Below are 18,902 nucleotides of genomic sequence, written 5' to 3'. Positions count from 1 at the left end.
GGTATACGTAGGAGGGAGCAATAAACTGCTTGACTCCTCGGTGAAGCATGTTCTCGAAACTTCAACAAAAGCCCGTACCGAGCTACTGAGCGTCTCTCTTGCAGAGTCTTCCACTGGAGTTTATCTATCATCTCCGTAACGTTTTCGCGATTACTAAATGATCCTTTAACGAAGCGCGCTGTTCTCCGTTGGATCTTCTCTATCTCTTCTATCAACCCTATCTGGTACGGATCCCACACCGGTGAGCAGTATTCAAGCAGTGGGCGAACAAGTGTACTGTAACCTACTTCCTTTGTTTACGGACTGCATTTCCTTAGGATTCTTCCAATGAATCTCTGTGTGGCAAATGCTTTGTCGACGATTAATTTTATAAGGTCATTCCATTTTAGATCGCCTACTCCCAGATAATTTATCGAATTAACTGCTTCCAGTTGCTGACCTGCTATATTGTAGCTAAATGATAAAGGATCTTTCTTTCTATGTATTCGCAGAATATTACACTTGTCTACATTGAGATTCAATTGCCATTCCCTGCACCATGCGTCAGTTCGTTGCAGATCCTCCTCAATTTCAGTACAATTTTCCATTGTTACAACATTGTTACATTGTTGTTGATATGTCAGTAAAATTTTGGTAGTTTACTTATGTGTAATGGAAACAATGAGAAACTCATTTTGCGTCTTAGACCGGATCTTCCCGCACAAAAATTTTGCTTGTGCTTCGGTGCTACAACATGGGCCCTTCTGGTGGTAACGGAGACACTGTATAGTATATTTCTTCGAGCTACGGCACTTCACAAACCACGTTTCACCTCACACTTTCACATGCGTATTTTAGGCGTACAAGTAGGGTAAGTTTAAATCTCTGTGTCTCAGAAACGGATAAAGATATGAAGAAACTTTTCAAGGTTGTTCAAGACCGGGATCTTAAGAATAAATAGTAAACATTTCACCCATTTGCTGTACATAATCGTCTTCGAAACCGCGTTTCGGTTTTGATACGAAAAGATGGTAAAAGATTATTTTTTGAGGTTTTCTAAGGAACCGCCCGTGCCGTCCGCTGTGGCCGAGCGGCTCTAGACGCTTCAGTCCGGAACCGCGTGACTGCTACGGTCGCAGGTTCGAATTCTGCCTCGGGCATGGATGTGTGTGATGTCCTTAGGTTGGTTAGGTTTAAGTAGTTCTAAGTTCTATGGGACTGATGACCTCAGATGTTAAGTCCCATAGTGTTTAGAGCCATTTGAACCAAGGAACCACCCATGGTGCCTCCATATGCTCCTTAAGCCACTCGGTAGACTACATCAGATTCAGAATGAACCAACCGATATGCTTCATTTGCTTAAGCAGGACGAAGTGTGTAATATTCGAACTTTCACTTTGTGCTGTAGGATAGTGACACTAAGACGACCCTTCTGTTGGGTATACAAATGGTTCCTAGCCCACTGGCTATACAAAACACTTCACCTTACCTTTCTATCACCAACAGAGCCCGAGGTATGAGTACCGGAAAATACCGTTTTTATGCCCGGCATTTTGGAACATACTGGTTAGCACGTTGTCGCAAGCATAACGATCCGCTTGGTTCAAGCAAATTGCTCCAAGTGCCTCTCACGAATCCAGCACCTCCTTCCCCACAGCCAACACTGGCGGCCGCAGTATGGCAACAGGGAATGGTGGTGTAGGTCATGATGGGTGTACCCCATGTCTGGAGTGGTTGCACTAAGGACATTTTTTAAAATAGTTCGTGAATCCGTCTTCTGCATTAGTAGAAAATACAGGCAATGCCCTTAGCAACGATTGACGCTGACGAAACCAACGTAACAACTCACGACTAATGCACGAACGCTATGCTTGGTACACACTATTGTAGGGTCAATAGTTACGACTCATAAGCCTCCCTCACAATTGGCAGAAATCTGTGGCTTACGAGGCGCTTCTTGACCACTGTAACACATTCTTTTTTAACTCCCTACGCACAACAAGTGGTGTAAAAACGACACCGGTGGACAGTGGATCATTGGAAACGAATGCTTTGGAATAATGAATCACGCTATACCCTGTGTCAATCCGATGGAAAGGCCTCGGTTTCGCGAATTACTGGAGAGCGTTACCTGCCATTGGGTGTAGTGGCAACAGTCAGGTACGGAAAAAGAAGTTTTACGGTATGTGGGTATTTTTAGTGCGTAATTTTGATTGCTAATAACTGATAGTCTAACAAAGAATATTCCTCTACCTCGCTATTGCAGAATTATATTGCAGCTATAAAACCTAAACAAGAGAAAAATTGCAAAGGAAATGCACCATTTACAACAAAAGAAGCTGCACACGCAAACGTCTGTCGACAACAAAACGTGTTAAAGGCATTAGGACGAAAGATTATGCAGTACTTCATAACAGCAAACTGCTTGCGATGAGCGTGACGTCACAATTGTTTACGCTAACTTCGTTAGAGGAGATGCCAGTCGCGTATGAACAGTACATTCTCCCTCTTCTGGCTACTTGGAAGTGTGGCTGTAGCAAGCAGCCAGATCCTACCCGGAAAATTTTTTTTCTGGCACACAGTGTTTACATTTAGTTATTTTACCGTTTCTTCTTCGTTTACAGATCTCACGTCACGAAAACAAAACGGACTTCTGTGGCCGGGAGCCATCAATTCATATATTTCATAGATAAAATAGATTCACATGATTATGGAAGACTAAAATACGTTATTCGTTTCAGTTTTTTTTGTTTTATTTTATTTCCAGGTTTTTAACAATCAAGCATTAATCGCCTTTCAGAACGGTGAAGTTATTTTCGTCTGTTTGCTAAAGAAATTTGGCTGTTCTTAATCTTTTCCGCTGAGGCAGACAGTTTATTTGAAACGAACTGTTTCGTTTCATACTCTTGGTTAGTTTCAACTGTTTGCCGGACTTCAAGTGTACGTTTTCATCTTCTGGCACGTATGGAATTATCGATAAAATAAAACAAAGGTCATGTGACTAGAGGCTCCCGTCGGGTACACCATTCGCCGGGTGCAAGTCTTTTGATTTGACGCCACTTCGGCGACTTGCGCGTCGATGGGGATGAAATGATGATAATTACGAAAACACAACACCGAGTTCCTGAGCGGAGAAAATCTCCGACCCCGCCGGGAATCGAACCTGGGCCCTTAGGACTGTTATCCTGTCGCGCTGACCATTCGGGGAAGTTCAGTTGCCAGGTGCAAGTCTTTATTTTACTCGAAGCCACGATAATAAAGAACCAAACACTAGATAATGCAGTATTGGTACTCCAAGAAAATTTACATCCAGAAAATCACACTGAAAATCTTATATCAGGTTGGGACCTACTTCATTGTGAATCTGGACATACGAATGTACTCTTTAAGCGGAATTGAGTATTTTAGTATGGTTTACGAAATTCTGATGCTCTTGAATTATAATGTGATGTTCTGTTTCTTTTATTACGTTATGTAAGTTCTCTTAATGCTTTATACGTATGAACATACAGGCTGCTCACGGGCAGTAACAACTGTTTCCTGGCGGCCAATGGCAGCTAAAGAAACGCACCTGTTTCTAACAGCTCGCGGGAAAATATTAGGAATGGTGGTTTGAAAAGCGTCAATGTAAATATCCTTTGATGCAAGATGAATTATGTTGCGTATGAGAATGTGCGATGAACTTCTTAAATCATAGACCGTTTGACTGTCGTTTAAAACTTAAAATTTTACTGGCGGATTTGTGTGATGTATCTTAAAGCGCAACACACGTAAAAAAAGACCAATTGAAACTTTAGCTTATCTGGTGGCTAATTGATCTTCGAGACCAGTATTATATGTGAAAGCGTACCTTCCCTTGCAGCCACACTTGTATATTAATTTAAACCATTAACTTTTTCTTCTCGTGTGGTCGCGCTATTTAACAGCGATGTTGCTGTTGACTGACTACACCGTGTGTTCTATGCTCTGAATACCTGCTTTCATTGGCTAGCGAGATCACGTGGCATGAGCTATGATTGACTTACAAAAGCACATCGCAATCTCGATTTCAATGCTTCGGAAACTAACTTGCCGAGTTTGGTGGAAATTCGAATTTATACTTTTGTAATATGAAAATATGCAGTGTACTTGTGGTTGCATATAATTTTTTTTTTACCCCGCTCACGGTCGTTTACTAATGTGCCGGGAATTTCAGGCCAGTGTATGAAACCTTAACCCTTCAAAGGATTGACAAGTTTTACAGCTCCGAGGGAATGTATCCTGTCATTTAACACGGAAAAAGTGTATTTTCGTCTGGGAGAAAGTGTATTTTTAACCGGGAAATCCGGGAATTTTTTTTCCTTGTCTGCATATAAACTGTGTCTTATTGCGCTGGAGAAAATGCTAAACGCTGAAGGGACCTGTCACACAGTAGCACTCATGAGGCAATGGTTTGTTGACAATAACGTTCCTGCCGAGAGTCCCGACCTGAACCAGTGGAAATCCTCTCGTACGTGTTAAAACGTCTTCTTCAATCCAGACTACAGTGTCCAGTCCTTTCTGGTTTCGGCTTTTGATGAAGGCTCCACAGACATTCAGATACCACATTGAAAATGTCTCCAGAAAAGTTTAAGTCCTCATAAAGATGAAGAGTGACACACCCCAAAATTAATGTCCTCTAACAGGTGTGTAGTTTCCAGTAGGCTTCTGAACGCAGGAATAGTTGGAGAGAAATAAAGCAGTGCCCTATTAACGTGACATATACGTCATATATTTCTGTAGCTGGTTCCGGTCCAGCTTAATCTGTACAGTGTTGCCATGACGAAATTCGTTTCAAAGATTCCTCAATTTATCAGCGTGGCTACGGACTGACTGCTTACTGGTTTATGTGATTTCCCCTTCTGCCATAATTTCATCTTTCGCAAGTCTGTGGGGTAGTTCCAAAACTTAGCACCAGGAAGGTAGCGGTTATAGAAGGCCAGGCGGACGTCTGATGCAACTCCCAGCGCCCCACCGAACGCCGCCGAGTATGTATCTGGGTTACGGCTTATTGCGTCCTTGCGTTTCAGACGCTTTGTTAGATACAGACGTGTGCCGTTAAGGCGCCGTGCGGCCAAAGTAAGCCATGTGCTTTAAAACCAATTCATTTCTGCAAAAAAGGATATCACACAACAAGGATTGGTAACAAGGCTTGTCGAGAATTACCTACAGTTAACATACTGACGCACTTTGCCTCATTCTCGTCTAACAAACAATGTAAAATCATTAGAGTGTATTCACAACTATACAGTATTCAAAACCACCCATCCTGAACGTGTATTGTTATATAATTCCCGGTATGACCAGATTCAGCTTACTGTCATCATCTGATCAGTTACAACAAAATGGAAAAAACACTAATAGTACAATAATAGGCTCAGTTGGATGAAGGCCACTGTAAACAAAAAAAGAAGGTAATAAACTATAACAAGTCTGGCAACTATAACAATATGAGCATTCTTATGCATGTATCAGCGTCAAATGCTTTGCACAAGTAGGTACATGAATAAGTGCTAACAATGGCCGGAGGGCATCGTTTACCTAAGCATGAGCTATAACCAGTATAGGGCACTAGGGACACGTAAGTGTCCACTATCGTCGATTCAGTAATTCAAAATGGAATATTTAGTTTTTAATTAAAATGGTTTCACATGACTTACGTGACAGAAGACGACAAAGTTAAGTCTTTTAGAGGGTACTTTTTCAATTACGTATTGATTTCCCGTGGGCCCTGCGCGGAGCAGAGCATTCGCGAAGTGTGACGAACAAACTGACTAGCGTGACGTGACAAGTTTGTTGTGGGACCCGTATTTCTCGTGGTACCCGGCGTGTTGTAGCGCGATGTATGGCACCGCGTTGCAGGTGGCCTCGACACTCTATGGATGTACTGCAGTCGCCGTTTTTAATGGTGTACGTCACGAAATAGAGATTCCAATTACTGTTTTTACTTAGCCTGCTTTCTATTTTTATTCATTTCCTCCTCCTCCGCTTTCTCCTCCTCCTCCTCCTCCTCCTCTTATTTTGCCATTCTTCTCTTCTTTCTTCTCTTACGTTCATACACTCATTCGTACTCAATTTCAGTGACTCACACTCACTTTCACTGCCACTTTCACTTACTTCCTTGCCCTCTCAATTCTTTCCCCTCACAATTTCTTTTGCAGTCGGAGTTTCTCTGTCACATATGGTCCCCAGAAGACCTCCCCTCATCTCTGACATATTTATTTTTAATTCTCCATAAATTATTCCTCATCCTTGGCATCAATATTACCATCAGTGCCTCAATTTTACTGCTCCTAATTACTTTAATAAGGCGATCACATTTCTGGCGGAAGCCATAGATAGCTTCACATGAACGAACTGTTGAATGAGGGACTGATACCTCTCTCTCTCTCTCTCTCTTTCCTTCCTCCCTGTGTCTGTCTCCCCTCCCACCCTCTTCCCCTGCCTCTCTTCCCTTTCCTGCCTGTCCCCTCCCTCTCCCCTCCCTCACTTCCATCGCTCTTTCGCCCTCTTACCTTTAACTCTCTCCCTGTTTCTTCCCTCTTCCTCTCTTTTCCATCACTAACTCTGTCTGCTACTTGATCCCCTTCTTCTTTCTCTCACTCCATCCGCTTCCTTTCTCACTCCATCCACATCTTCTTCTTTTCCTTCTCTCTTTCTCTCTCCCTTTCTCTCATACATACAACAAATTCCCAATGCTTCTTTCTACTCCCGTCCATATTTCACTTACAATCCTCTGTTCTCCCTCCCCCTTTTCAGTTCCGTCCACCCATCTCAGTCCTCTCCTCAACCCCCTCCTCTGTCTTTATCTACTTCCGTTGGTAGAGCACTTGCCCGCGAAAGGCAAAGGTCCCGAGTTCGAGTCTCGGTCCGGCACACAGTTTTAATCTGCCAGGGAGTTTCATATCAGCGCACACTCCGCTGCAGAGTGAAAATCTCATTCTGGAAACATCCCCCAGGCTGTGGCTAAGCCATGTCTCCGCAATATCCTTTCTTTCAGGAGTGCTAGTTCTGCAGGGTACGCAGGAGAGCTTCTGTAAAGTTTGGAAGGTAGGAGACGAGATACTGGCAGAAGTAAAGCTGTGAGGACGGGGCGTGAGTCGTGCTTGGGTAGCTCAGTTGGTAGAGCACTTGCCCGCGAAAGGCAAAGGTCCCGAGTTCGAGTCTCGGTCCAGCACACAGTTTTAATCTGCCAGGAAGTTTTACTTCCGTTGTATTTCCTTCTGTCTCGATGTTTATTTCCATCATTCTCTCTGTAACCATCACTTTCTCTGTCTGTCCATTGATCATTCCACACATATTACTCCTCTATTTCTTCTCTTTCTCTTCCATCCAACCTACTTACTACATTTATTTCATCTTCCGCTCTCCAGTCTCTCTCTCTTCCTCTCTGCCATACGTTCCTACAATAATAAATGCAGCGGAGTAGGATTAACTGCATGTGAGGAGGCCTAAGAGAAAGGCATGCCGCACTATGTTTCCTTATGACCTCTGCATGTCCATTCTCAGTCGTCTACATTACAGTACTCTGTAAGCGTAATTGAGACAGTCGTCTCAATTACTCTACTCTGTAAGTGTAATTGAGACGACTGACAATGGACATGCAGAAGTTATAACGAAACCCCCCCCCTCCCCCCCCCCCCCCCTAGTCTGATGCCTTGTCTCTTAGGCTACCTCATTCGCATTTGACCCTGTTCCACTGCATTTATTATACATCTTCTTCTTGTACATATAATTCCATATTGTATATTATTTACAAAGTGGAGTTAACACAGGTCTCACATACATAGAAAACCGTAAAAATTTTGTGAAAATGTGTAAAAAAAATTCACTGATGTATAACTTTGCTTTAATCTTTGTGTAGAATAAGACGAAAAAACCTGAAATATCGCTGTAAGTCGGTGAACACCTGTAACATCTGTGCTAAAGGTAGCAAACAGTGAGTGTGTAATGCTCAAATGTAGAGCACTTGAGGAAAGATTAAAAAAATGTACTCTGTTGCAGGTACGTCACACTAGTTGAAAAGTATTTCTTGTCATTAATCTACTGATAATATCCTGGAAATCAAACTGATAAAACATTCTAAAATTTTTGACATTGCTGTTTTTTCTTGAAGCAATGAAACTGAACTGATGATGCAGCACAGCCTTGGAAACGTGTCGTAAATTTTAAAAAAATCTTAATGTTTACTCAGTGGTTACGTAGTGTTTTTCGTATCTTAAACAGACAGTTTAGCTCAACATTCGCTTGTGATTTTCAATGTGTGGAACAAATATTCTTTCTAAGTGCAAGCAGACAAATACTGCTCCAAAATGGTACTTGACATAACGACCCTGGCGTTACCTCCCACTTGTAGTACAGCATCGCTCGCAAAAGTCAGCGTTCAATTGTCAATGCCGACTACAATGTAATGTGCTGTGGTCCCTAAGGGGTGGCGCGAATGGCGTGTGTCGATAGTGATAGCGCATGCGCAGTTACTCAGAGTACCACGTGTGCGAGCAGCTTTACCTTCTTGCTTACGGTGCAAATTAACGCATTAATTACTGCTGGCAATTACGCCACCCACCATCGCCTCTCTTCGGCGTTCGACCGCGTCATCAGCTTGTTAACCGCTTCCGCGCTCGAGCCGATGGCTGCTTGATGACACCGCTTGTAACGTGTTTGACCCGAGTAACTGACACACGCGCAAGGTCCTATGCTAAAATAGCACCTCTATCCTCTTTCCACTACGCACACAGCTCTAACGCATCGAACTTGACGATACGTCCAACTATTACAAACTATTGGAGACAGGGTTTCTGTTCCTGTTCTGTGTGTCTCTCTCAATCTACGAGGGTCACTCCAAAAGAAATGCACACTTTTTTTAAAAAAAAAAATCCATCTTTTATTCTACATGTTTGAAAGTTTTACAGTGTGTAGATACATCTTTTAGGAACAATATTTTCATTTCTCCACATAATTTCCATCCCTCTCAACTGGCTTACGCCATCTTCGAACCAGCGCCTGTATACCCGCACGGTAAAATTCTGGACCAACCTGTTGGACTCATTGTTTGGCAGCGTGCACAAGGGAGTCATCATCTTCAAACCTTGTTCCACGAAGAGAGTCTTTCAGTTTCTCAAAGAGATGATAGTCGCATGGAGTAAGGTCAGGACTGTAAGGCGGGTGTTTCAGTCTTGTCCATCCGAGTTTTGTGATCGCCTCCATGGTTTTTTGACTGACATGTGGCCGTGCATTGTCGTGCAACAGCAAAACATCCTGCTTTTGCCGATATGGTCAACCACAACTCAGTCGAGCTTGAAGTTTCTTCAGTGTCGTCACATATGCATCAGAATTTATGGTGGTTCCACTTGGCATGATGTCCACAAGCAAGAGTCCTTCGGAATCGAAAAACACCGTACCATAACTTTTCCAGCAGAAGATGTGGTTTTGAATTTTTTTTTCTTGGGTAATTTGCATGATGCCACCCCATTGATTGCCTCTCCGTCACTGGTGAAAAATGATGGAGCCATGTTTCATCACCTGTCACAATTCTTCCAACAAATTCATCTCCACCATTCTCGTACTGTTCCAAAAGTTCGCTGCATACCGTTTTTCTTGTTTCTTTGTGAGCCATTGTGTGATGATGATGATGATGTTTTAGTTTGTGGGGCGCTCAACTGCGTGGTTATCAGCGCCCGTACAATTTCCCAACCTTTGCTCAGTCCAATTTCGCCACTTTCCTGGATGATGATGAAATGATGAGGACAACACAAACACCCAGTCATCTCGAGGCAGGTGAAAATCCCTGACCCCGCCGGGAATCGAACCCGGGACCCCGTGCTCGGGAAGCGAGAACGCTACCGCGAGACCACGAGCGGCGGACATGTGAGCCATTGTCAACATCCTGGGAATACACTTGGCACAAACCTTTTTTAACGCCAGCACTATCAGTATTCTGCAAACACTTCCTTCCTCTATCCCAACGTAGCGTGACAATTCGTTCACTGTGATGTGTCTGTCAGCAGTCACCAATTCGTTAACTCTCTGCACATTGTCTAGAGTGTGTGCAGTACGAGGCCTGCAGCTGCGAGGACAATCCTCAATATTGCAGTGCCCTCTTTCATCAAGTAACCTGCTTGCCCACCGACTAACTGTACTGCGATCGACAGCAGTATCTCCATACACCTTTCTCAACCTCTTGAGGACGTTTCTCACTGTCTCGTTTTCACAGCACAGAAATTCTATGACAGCACGTTGCTTCTGACGAACGTCAAGTGTAGCAGCCATTTCTTTTGGAGTGACCCTCGTATGTATCTAACTCAGAGACACGACAGCTACCTCGAGCTCTGTTGCCCATAAATGTATTTGTAGTATTATGAAACCATACTCAAAATTTTGAAGGACGTATTGGAAATTTGTGAGTTCAAGTGGTTCAAATGGCTCTAAGCACTATGGGTCTTAACACCAGTCCCCGAGACTTAGAATTACTTAAACCTAACTAACCTAAGGGCATCACACACATCCATGCCCGAGGTAGGATTCGAACTTGCGTCCGTAGGAGCCGCTTGGTTCCGGACTGAAGTGTCTAGAACCGCTCGGCCACAGCTATCGGCCAAATTTGTGAGCTAAATAGAATTGTGCGTCTAGTGGAAAATGAAGAACATTTTCGCTATACTGGTATTTTTTTAGCGTAACAGAGGAACAAAGGGAACATAGACGTCCGCTAACATTTACTGAGAGGGTTTAATATATTGGAGAGATGTTCAAATCCCCGTCCAAATATTCAGATAATGATTTTCGATAGTATCCCCTATTTCTTTGCAGTAGTTGTCTCAACAATAAATCCTAACTTTTTTGTCCTCTTATGCTACCAGCCATGGCTTCCCATAAGGCAGTAATCCTATCGGCTGCTCGCTCTTCGCTTGCTGCTTACAAGGTCCTACAGACCAAGACCAGGGGTCCTTATTTGGCGTTAGACAACCTACACAGGGTATTTACGGTATAGTCTTAAATTATTGGTGCCGTTGTCAGTTCCGTCTGAAGCAAATTACACCTTCTTCGAAATCTTGGCGTTTGTACGGTGATTACAATGAATCTGATAACAAGATAAAGATAGAGCACACAACGCATTATTTCTGTTACTGAGGTGTATGGCAATAAGCACAAGTTTCGTGGTATTTTCCGATTGCACAAACCATTTTCGTAGCCACATGCCTTCATAAAATTGTCAACGACAATCGTTACGAATTTTCGTTGTTGAATAGGGAACCATCTAGAAAACACGATCTACTGCGTTACTAGGTTTATGTAAGCAAGTACTATGTGCTTTTAGATCACAGATGGATGAGGTGAAACTACGCTCTGGTACTAGGTTTGCCTACAAATGGTGCAGTCATGCAGAACGACGCTGTTACGAACAACAGCAGTGCTGAGGTTGCGCTTTCTCACCTCCACGTGCCTTTCAAGGTGATCGTAAACAAACACCGTAGTCACTCTGAGTTATCTGATGACGTTGTGAGTATTGTAGAGTTAGCTACAATTAATCTCACAAGAATATTAAAAATTAGACACTGAACGCCGAAATTCGTGCTCTAACGTTAACATGAACTTCCGGAAATATAGGTCCGTGTTGTGCATATAAACGTACAGGGAATTTCAAAAAAGATTCATCAGATGCTTAGAAGACTATAGCTTCCAAACGAATAAAGATAGAAGCCTGGGTTGCATATTAATTTAAGGAGCTTCCTCCAGTTACAGACAGGCCCCATCGCTAGGCGGGTTCGATTTGGCTATATGCATCATAAAAGGCAGAAGTTGGTTGTTCTGCTGTTATCGGGGAACATGTTTGTGTGTTATTTCTCTAGGCACTGGAATCGTTGTCTTGTCAGCTGTTAGAAGTCACACCCGTTGTTACTAGTGCTACGCAGATGATCTTCATAGAAATTTTGGATACTTTTCTGGTAAGTTTAAAGGAACCGTCATAATGTTGATTAAAATGTGCATGAGTTAAGAATAAAATAGTGTTCCTTTGTTAATTTAACTTAAATGTATTTATATAACAGTAGTCTAACCCTTTCTAAACTTATGCTATTACATTTCTGGGCATTTATTGCACAACAGTTCGTACCAAAATTATTGACTGTTGGCAGATCTTCCTTTAACCTTTTCGTGGTTGATGGGTCACATATGTCCCACTAAAGTAATAATAAGTTTTTGGTGTTTGGGCGTCTATGTCTGATATCTGCCTAATGCTAGCATGTAGCGGGATGATTTCGGAACTTGGAGAAAAATACCACGGACTATGGGGTGGGTATACAAATGGCTGTGAGAGATTAAATGGGGCGGTGTGTGTTTATAGTATGTTTCACGAAAATCGGATCAAAACACCATTGTTTTGATCCAAGAATTCTGAAGTAACTAATTGTGTTTTCTTATACATCATATACATTGTTTTGAAACGCCACATCTCCGTAATTTTACAGATCTCTACGTAATATGTGTTAAGTGGGACGTATATGCCTCAGAAAACTTCATAAAATATAGAAAACATTGGTGTGTAATATATCAAAGCCATCTTCAAACATTATGTTGAAAACTTGTGTGAGATATATCACGTTTCCAATTGTCCCGAGAATAAATGTGTTTGGGCACTAACTTGTTATATTTTTTCCACAATCGCCACTCTGATAAATAATTCTAAAATTAAATATTTAATTCTGAAATTGCAAGGCGATCATGAAACCGTGGATCTAGTTACATTCAGGAGTGATGTCCACCCACTTCACCGATTTTCAAGAGCGATCAGCTTAAAATTTTTCGGTAGTGAATGTGCATTGTTTATCACAAAGGAAGACAGGTTTTGAGCTTTTATTTTTCAAATATATGCTAAATGAATTTAGCTATGAAAGGGTTACTCAGATGAATGCTTAAACTAAATATTTTGTAAGTACCTTAGTATGAACACAATAACAGATCAAATCACGCGCATTAGCTTCACAAACGCGTACATAAACACAGCGTATGGTCGGTCTGCATATATCCACCAAATTTAGCATAGGATACCGAACCGGCGCTCGTGCTTGTGTAACTAAAGGCCCATATTTGATGATTTTCTTATTTAAACATGATTGCTAAGAAAATATACAGTTTATTTGATGCACTGCCTTAAAGTTCTCTCAAAAAGCGTTGCTTTTGGTACGATTTAGAGTGCAAAAGTATCGTGAAAAATGATGACGGAAGATATAGCTGCTGCCTCTACTCCACGTTAAAAGAGTTTAAATACGGCTTCATTACCACGTTAAAAGAATTTAAATGTCGCTTCATTTCTACCGTAAAACTAATTTTTGATAATACTTGAAAAATGAGAGTTGAGAGAACAACGACTGAATAAGCAAAACAACACCGTAATTGGCAAAATAACACCGAAATTAACCATAAAACAAAACTTTTTCCTGTCCCTACCAATATTTTTCCTGTCCCTACCAATGACTATGCGCGATAGGTTTTTGCCAAACTTCACAGAGACGACAGATTAAAACGAAGTGTCCTCTGTCACTTCTGTCGTCCTAATTTCAACGTCTTGCCTCTGAAACGGTGTTTTACAGCGCAGACATAAACTCGAAGCTTAGGCGCCATTCATCGTAAAGCCGCGATTTAAGAAACATCAGTAATAAAGAGTTTTTCCACAAAAAGAGAGAGAGAGAGAGACGTTCATTTCCAGGTCAGCATGATTCTGTGGCCGTTACTGCATATTCATTCACTTCAGTACGCTTATCTGCAGTTAAGTATCTTCTTGCTACAGTACATCGTATTTAAAAGCAAACATGTAACAAGATCGTGAAGTTTTAACACTGCAACAGTGCAGTTTTGGAAGTTTTTAGGCTCACTTGGAGGAAAGAATAATTAACAATTTAACTGTTATTTACAACCATCCCAAAGATATATTTACAAAACGAATCCAGTAAATGTAAATGACGTGTGGCTAGGGCCTCCCGTCGGGTAGGCCGTTCCCCTGGTGCAAGTCTTTCATGTTGACGCCTCTTGCGCGATTTGCGTGTCCACGGGGATGAAATGATGATGGTAAGGACAACACAACATCCAGTACCTGAGCGGAGAAAATCTCCGACTCAGCCGGGATTCGATCCCGGGCCGTTAGGTATGACATTCCGTCGCGCTGACCACTCAGCTACCAGGGGCACTAATCCAGTAAAACACTTGCATTAATTGTTTCAGCTTGCTTTCTCCCATTTCGTTGTTATACACACATCAAAAAAGGTTTTGCATCACCCCGGTTCCGAGAACTCCTGAAGATAGACGTTGACTGTGGATATTGTATCAGAGACAGTCCCTTTGACTGTTCAGAGATGTCACTAAACCAGCCCAAAGATGTAAACAACCATGCATTAGCTGCGCCTGTTAGACGGAGTGGGTCCGACAGCCGACCAGTTCCAGCCATTCCACCGCCTAGTTCAACCATGCCTAGACGGTCAATACCGCGGTTCGATCGCGTCCGCATTTTACTTTGTGTCAGGAAGGGCTCTCGATAATGGAAATGTCCAGGCGTCTCGTAGTGAACCAAAGCGATGTTGTTCGGACATTGAGATACAGAGAGACAGGAACTATCGATGACATACCTCGCTCAGGCCGCCCAAGGGCTATTACTGCAGTGGATGACCGCTGCCTACGGATCATGGCTCGGGGGAAGCCTGACAGTAACGCCACCATGTTGAATAATGCATTACGTGCAGCCACAGGACGTCGTGTTACGACTCAAACTGTGTGCAGTAGGCTGCATGATGCCGAACTTCACTACTGACGTCCATGGCGAGGTCCATCTTTGCAACCACGACACCGTGCAGCGCGCTACAGATGGGCTCAACAACATGCCGAATGGACCGCTCTGGATTGACATGACGTTCTCTTCACCGATGAGTGTTGCAACCAGACAATCGTCGGAGACGTGTTTGGAGGCCAACCGGTCAGGGTGAACGCCTTAGACACACTGTCCAGCGAGGGCAGCGAGTCGGAGGTTCCCTGTTGTTTTGGGGTGGCATTATGTGCGTCCTAAGTACGCCGCTGGCGGTCACGGAAGGCGCCGTAACGGCTGTACGATACGTGAATGCCATCCTCCGACCGATAGTGCAACGACATTGGCAGCATATTGGCGAGGCATTTGTCTTCATGAACGACAATTCCCGCCCCCATCGTGCACATCTGGTGAATGACTTCCTTCAGGATGACGACATCACTCGACTAGAGTAACCAGCATGTTATCCAGACATCAACCCTATCGAATACGCCTGGGATATATTGAAAAGGGATGAGGGATCTACGCCGAATTGCCGTCGAGGAATGGGACAATCTGGACCAATAGTGCCTTGGTGAAATTGTGGATAGCATGCCACGACGAATACAGGCATGCATCAATGCAAGAGGACGTGCTACTGGGTATTAGAGGTACCGATGTGTACAGCAGTCTGGACCGCCACCTCTGAAGGTCTCTCTGTATGGTGGTACAACATGCAATGTGTGGTTTTCATGAGAAATAAAAAGGGCAGAAATGATGCTTATGTTGGTCTCTATTCCAATTCTCTATACAGGTTCCGGAACTCTCGAAACCGACGTGATGCAAAACTTTTTTTGATGTGCGTACATTTATAAAATTCATTCTATTTATGTACGTATGTTCCACATATCATCATAACCACAGGATCGATTTCAGCCATAATACGGACATTACGTACTATCTGGAAAGAACCACTGCGAGGGTAAGAGTCTCCTAACTTCCGCCGGCCGCGGTGGTCTAGCGGTTCTAGGCGCTCAGTCCGGAACCGCGCGACTGCTACGGTCGCAGTTTCGAATCCTGCCGCAGGCATGGATGTTTGTGATGTCTTTAGGTTAGTTAGGTTTAAGTAGTTCTAAGTTCTAGGGGAATGATGACCACAGATGTTAAGTCCCATTTTTTTCCCAACTTCCAGAGCGGTGAAAAGGTGATAACATAGAGGTGTAACTGAGGACCATCTTAAGCATTTTCAAGGAAACTGTGTATATACATGACTCATTATTTGTATTATTTCCCCCAGAAGTGGGGATGGAGATAAGAAGCCATGACATGTAAAAATATTGGACGACGACAGCTACCGTCATTTCTATCGAATCCATAGTTTTCAGAGCTGCGACGTTTCACTCCTGGGAACGGGCTGGCTGGAGGAGGAAGGGTTACAAAGACAGTGATACCTGAGCATATCTCTTTAATGCCTGAAGCTGTTTTTACCGATCTTAGCAGACCTGTCGACTGTTGTCTAGAAAAAGTTGAGTGCAAGACCCCTTCGACTGAGTATGGGGATGAAAAGCGATGACATAAAAACGTAACAGGAACGCCTGGAGCAATTTAAACCATATTTGCTATATACGTGACACATTTCTTGTATAAAAAACACTATGGGAACAAGAGCATACATTACCCGTTGGGATGCGGTGTGCTTAAAAAGGGGTTGGTTGTAAATATGTTCGAAAACGATCTGTTAGTATTTCGTTCCTGTGTTTAGCTGACTGGAATACTTTGAAAGTATGAAACCCAATATGTCTCTTATCTGTGTAGTTCAATGCATCAACGAGGTCGCAACTAAGTCGAAATAAAGATTACTGTCAAAACTCCAAGATTTTTCATTTACGCCCAGTCTCTGGGGTAAAAAGATAGAGAGAGAAAGAAAAGGGACGTATGTCAATCTGAAGAAAAGATATGCAATACGTAAAAACTGTTTGTTCAGTTTTCGCGATTATGACGTTGAAATGCTGTCCACGACTTTTTGTGTATTTTTTACCCAGGAAGAACTGGAAGTTTCATGATTCACATGACATTGCAGGGCGAAACACTCTACAGATAGATATGAAATACGTGTATATATTGTATGTGTATGAAGTATGTTAAATATATTCGAAATACAGGGTGTATCAAAAAGAATCACCCGCTTTAAAAAAATCATATCTATTATGTCATTTGAGATATGTGCGTGAACAGCGTACTGATGGAAATAGCAAACTCTCGAGTTTTACATGGTTCCCGCTAGGTAGCAGCAGTGTGTGTGTAAAAATGGTGTCGGGACAACAGAAAGCGTTTTGTGTTCTACGCTTTGCGCAGTGCGGGTCAGTAATAACTGTTCAGCTTTACTTTCGTACTAGGTATGGTGGTGGTGTGGATCCTCCTACAGCACAGAGCATTAGACGGTGGCATGAACAATTCTAAGAAACAGGTTGTTTGTGTAAAGGCAAATCGCCGGCCCGTCCTCGAGTGTCTGAGACAGACGTCGAACTCATCCGCCATAGTTTTGCAAGGAGTCCGTAGAAAACCGTTCGTCGTACAGCTCCACAGCTCCACATGCCACCGATGTCCGTCTGGCGTGTGTTGCGTCGACGTTTGCACATGAAACCATACAAATTTCTGTTACTGCTAGCTCTCCGTAAAGGTGACAAACAACAACGTGTGGAGTTCAGCAATTTCGTTCTTGGCCAGATAGAGGATGGGCAGTTTTCTTCCAAGCTTAGTGTTTAGTGACGAGGCCGATTCCATTTAAATGGAAAGGTAAACCGTCACAATGTGAGAATGTAGGGTATGGAACAACACATGAAGTTGTACAACATGAGAGAGACTCTCCAAAATTTAACGTGTTTTGAGCAGTTTGACGGGAAAATGTGTGTAGTCCATAGTACAGACATCACGTACTATCTGGAAAGAAGCACTACGACAGAACACTGTCACAGGAAGCACATATCTAGATATGCTTGAGAACTTTCTTTTCCCACAACTGGAGACTGATTCGAACGACTTTATCTACCAACAGGATGGGGCACCGCCACATTGGCATCTGGAAGTGCGAGAATTTTTAAATCAAATGATTACTGAACGACGGATCGGTCGCACTGGACCAAACGATTCAGCTTTACATTACTGGCCTCCAAGGTCACCGGACCTGACTCGCTGTGATTATTTCTTGTGAGAGTTTATAAAAGACTCTGTTTATGTGCCTCCGTTACCAAAACCAGTGAACGAACTGAGACATCGCATAACAGCAGGTGTGGAACTTGTGACACAATACATGCTCCCTGCAGTATGGGAATAGTTTAAATACCGCATTGACATATGCCGTGCATCTCAAGGGGGGGGGGGGGGCATATTGAACACCTATGAAAAGAATGAAAAAAAATTTTGAGTTTCCCGTTCATCAAAAAACAAAAATTCATTGTATATATTTATTAGTTTCAGAAGTATAGACATGCCAGATCGGATGATTCAGTTTGATACAACGTGTATATCCGGTGCGGCCGAGCGGTTCTAGACGCTTCAGTCTGGAACCGCGCGACCACTACAAAGTGGTTCAAATGGCTCTGAGCACTATGGGACTTAACAGCTGAGGTCATCAGTCCCCTAGAACTTAGAACTACTTAAACCTAACTAACCTAAGGACATCACACACATCCATGCCGGACATCACACACATCCATGCCCGAGGCAGGATTCGAATCTGTGACCGTGGCAGCCGCGTGGTTCCGGACTGAAGCGACTAGAACCGCTCGACTACAGCGGCCGGCTGGTCAGTTGGTATTTTCTCTGATCTTTCCAAGGCGTTTAATTGTGCAGATCATATTACTCTCTCAGAAAAACTCAAGTTTCATGGAGTCCCCTAGAACTTAGAACTACTTAAACCTAACTAACCTAAGGACATCACACACATCCATGCCCGTGGCAGGAGTCGAACCTGCGACCGTAGCGGTCGCGCGGTTCCAGACTGAAGCGCCTAGAACCGCTCGGCCACACTTGGCCGGCGCGACCACTTCAGTCGCAGGTTCGAATCCTGCCTCGGGCATGGATGTGTGTGACGTTCTTACGTTAGTTAGGTTACAGTAGTTCTAAGTTCCAGGGGCTG

Source organism: Schistocerca cancellata, chromosome 1 (genome assembly GCF_023864275.1).
Source record: "Schistocerca cancellata isolate TAMUIC-IGC-003103 chromosome 1, iqSchCanc2.1, whole genome shotgun sequence".
Taxonomy (NCBI): domain Eukaryota; kingdom Metazoa; phylum Arthropoda; class Insecta; order Orthoptera; family Acrididae; genus Schistocerca; species Schistocerca cancellata.
The sequence above is the reverse complement of the archived record's forward strand: the minus strand, read 5'-3'. Positions refer to the sequence as shown.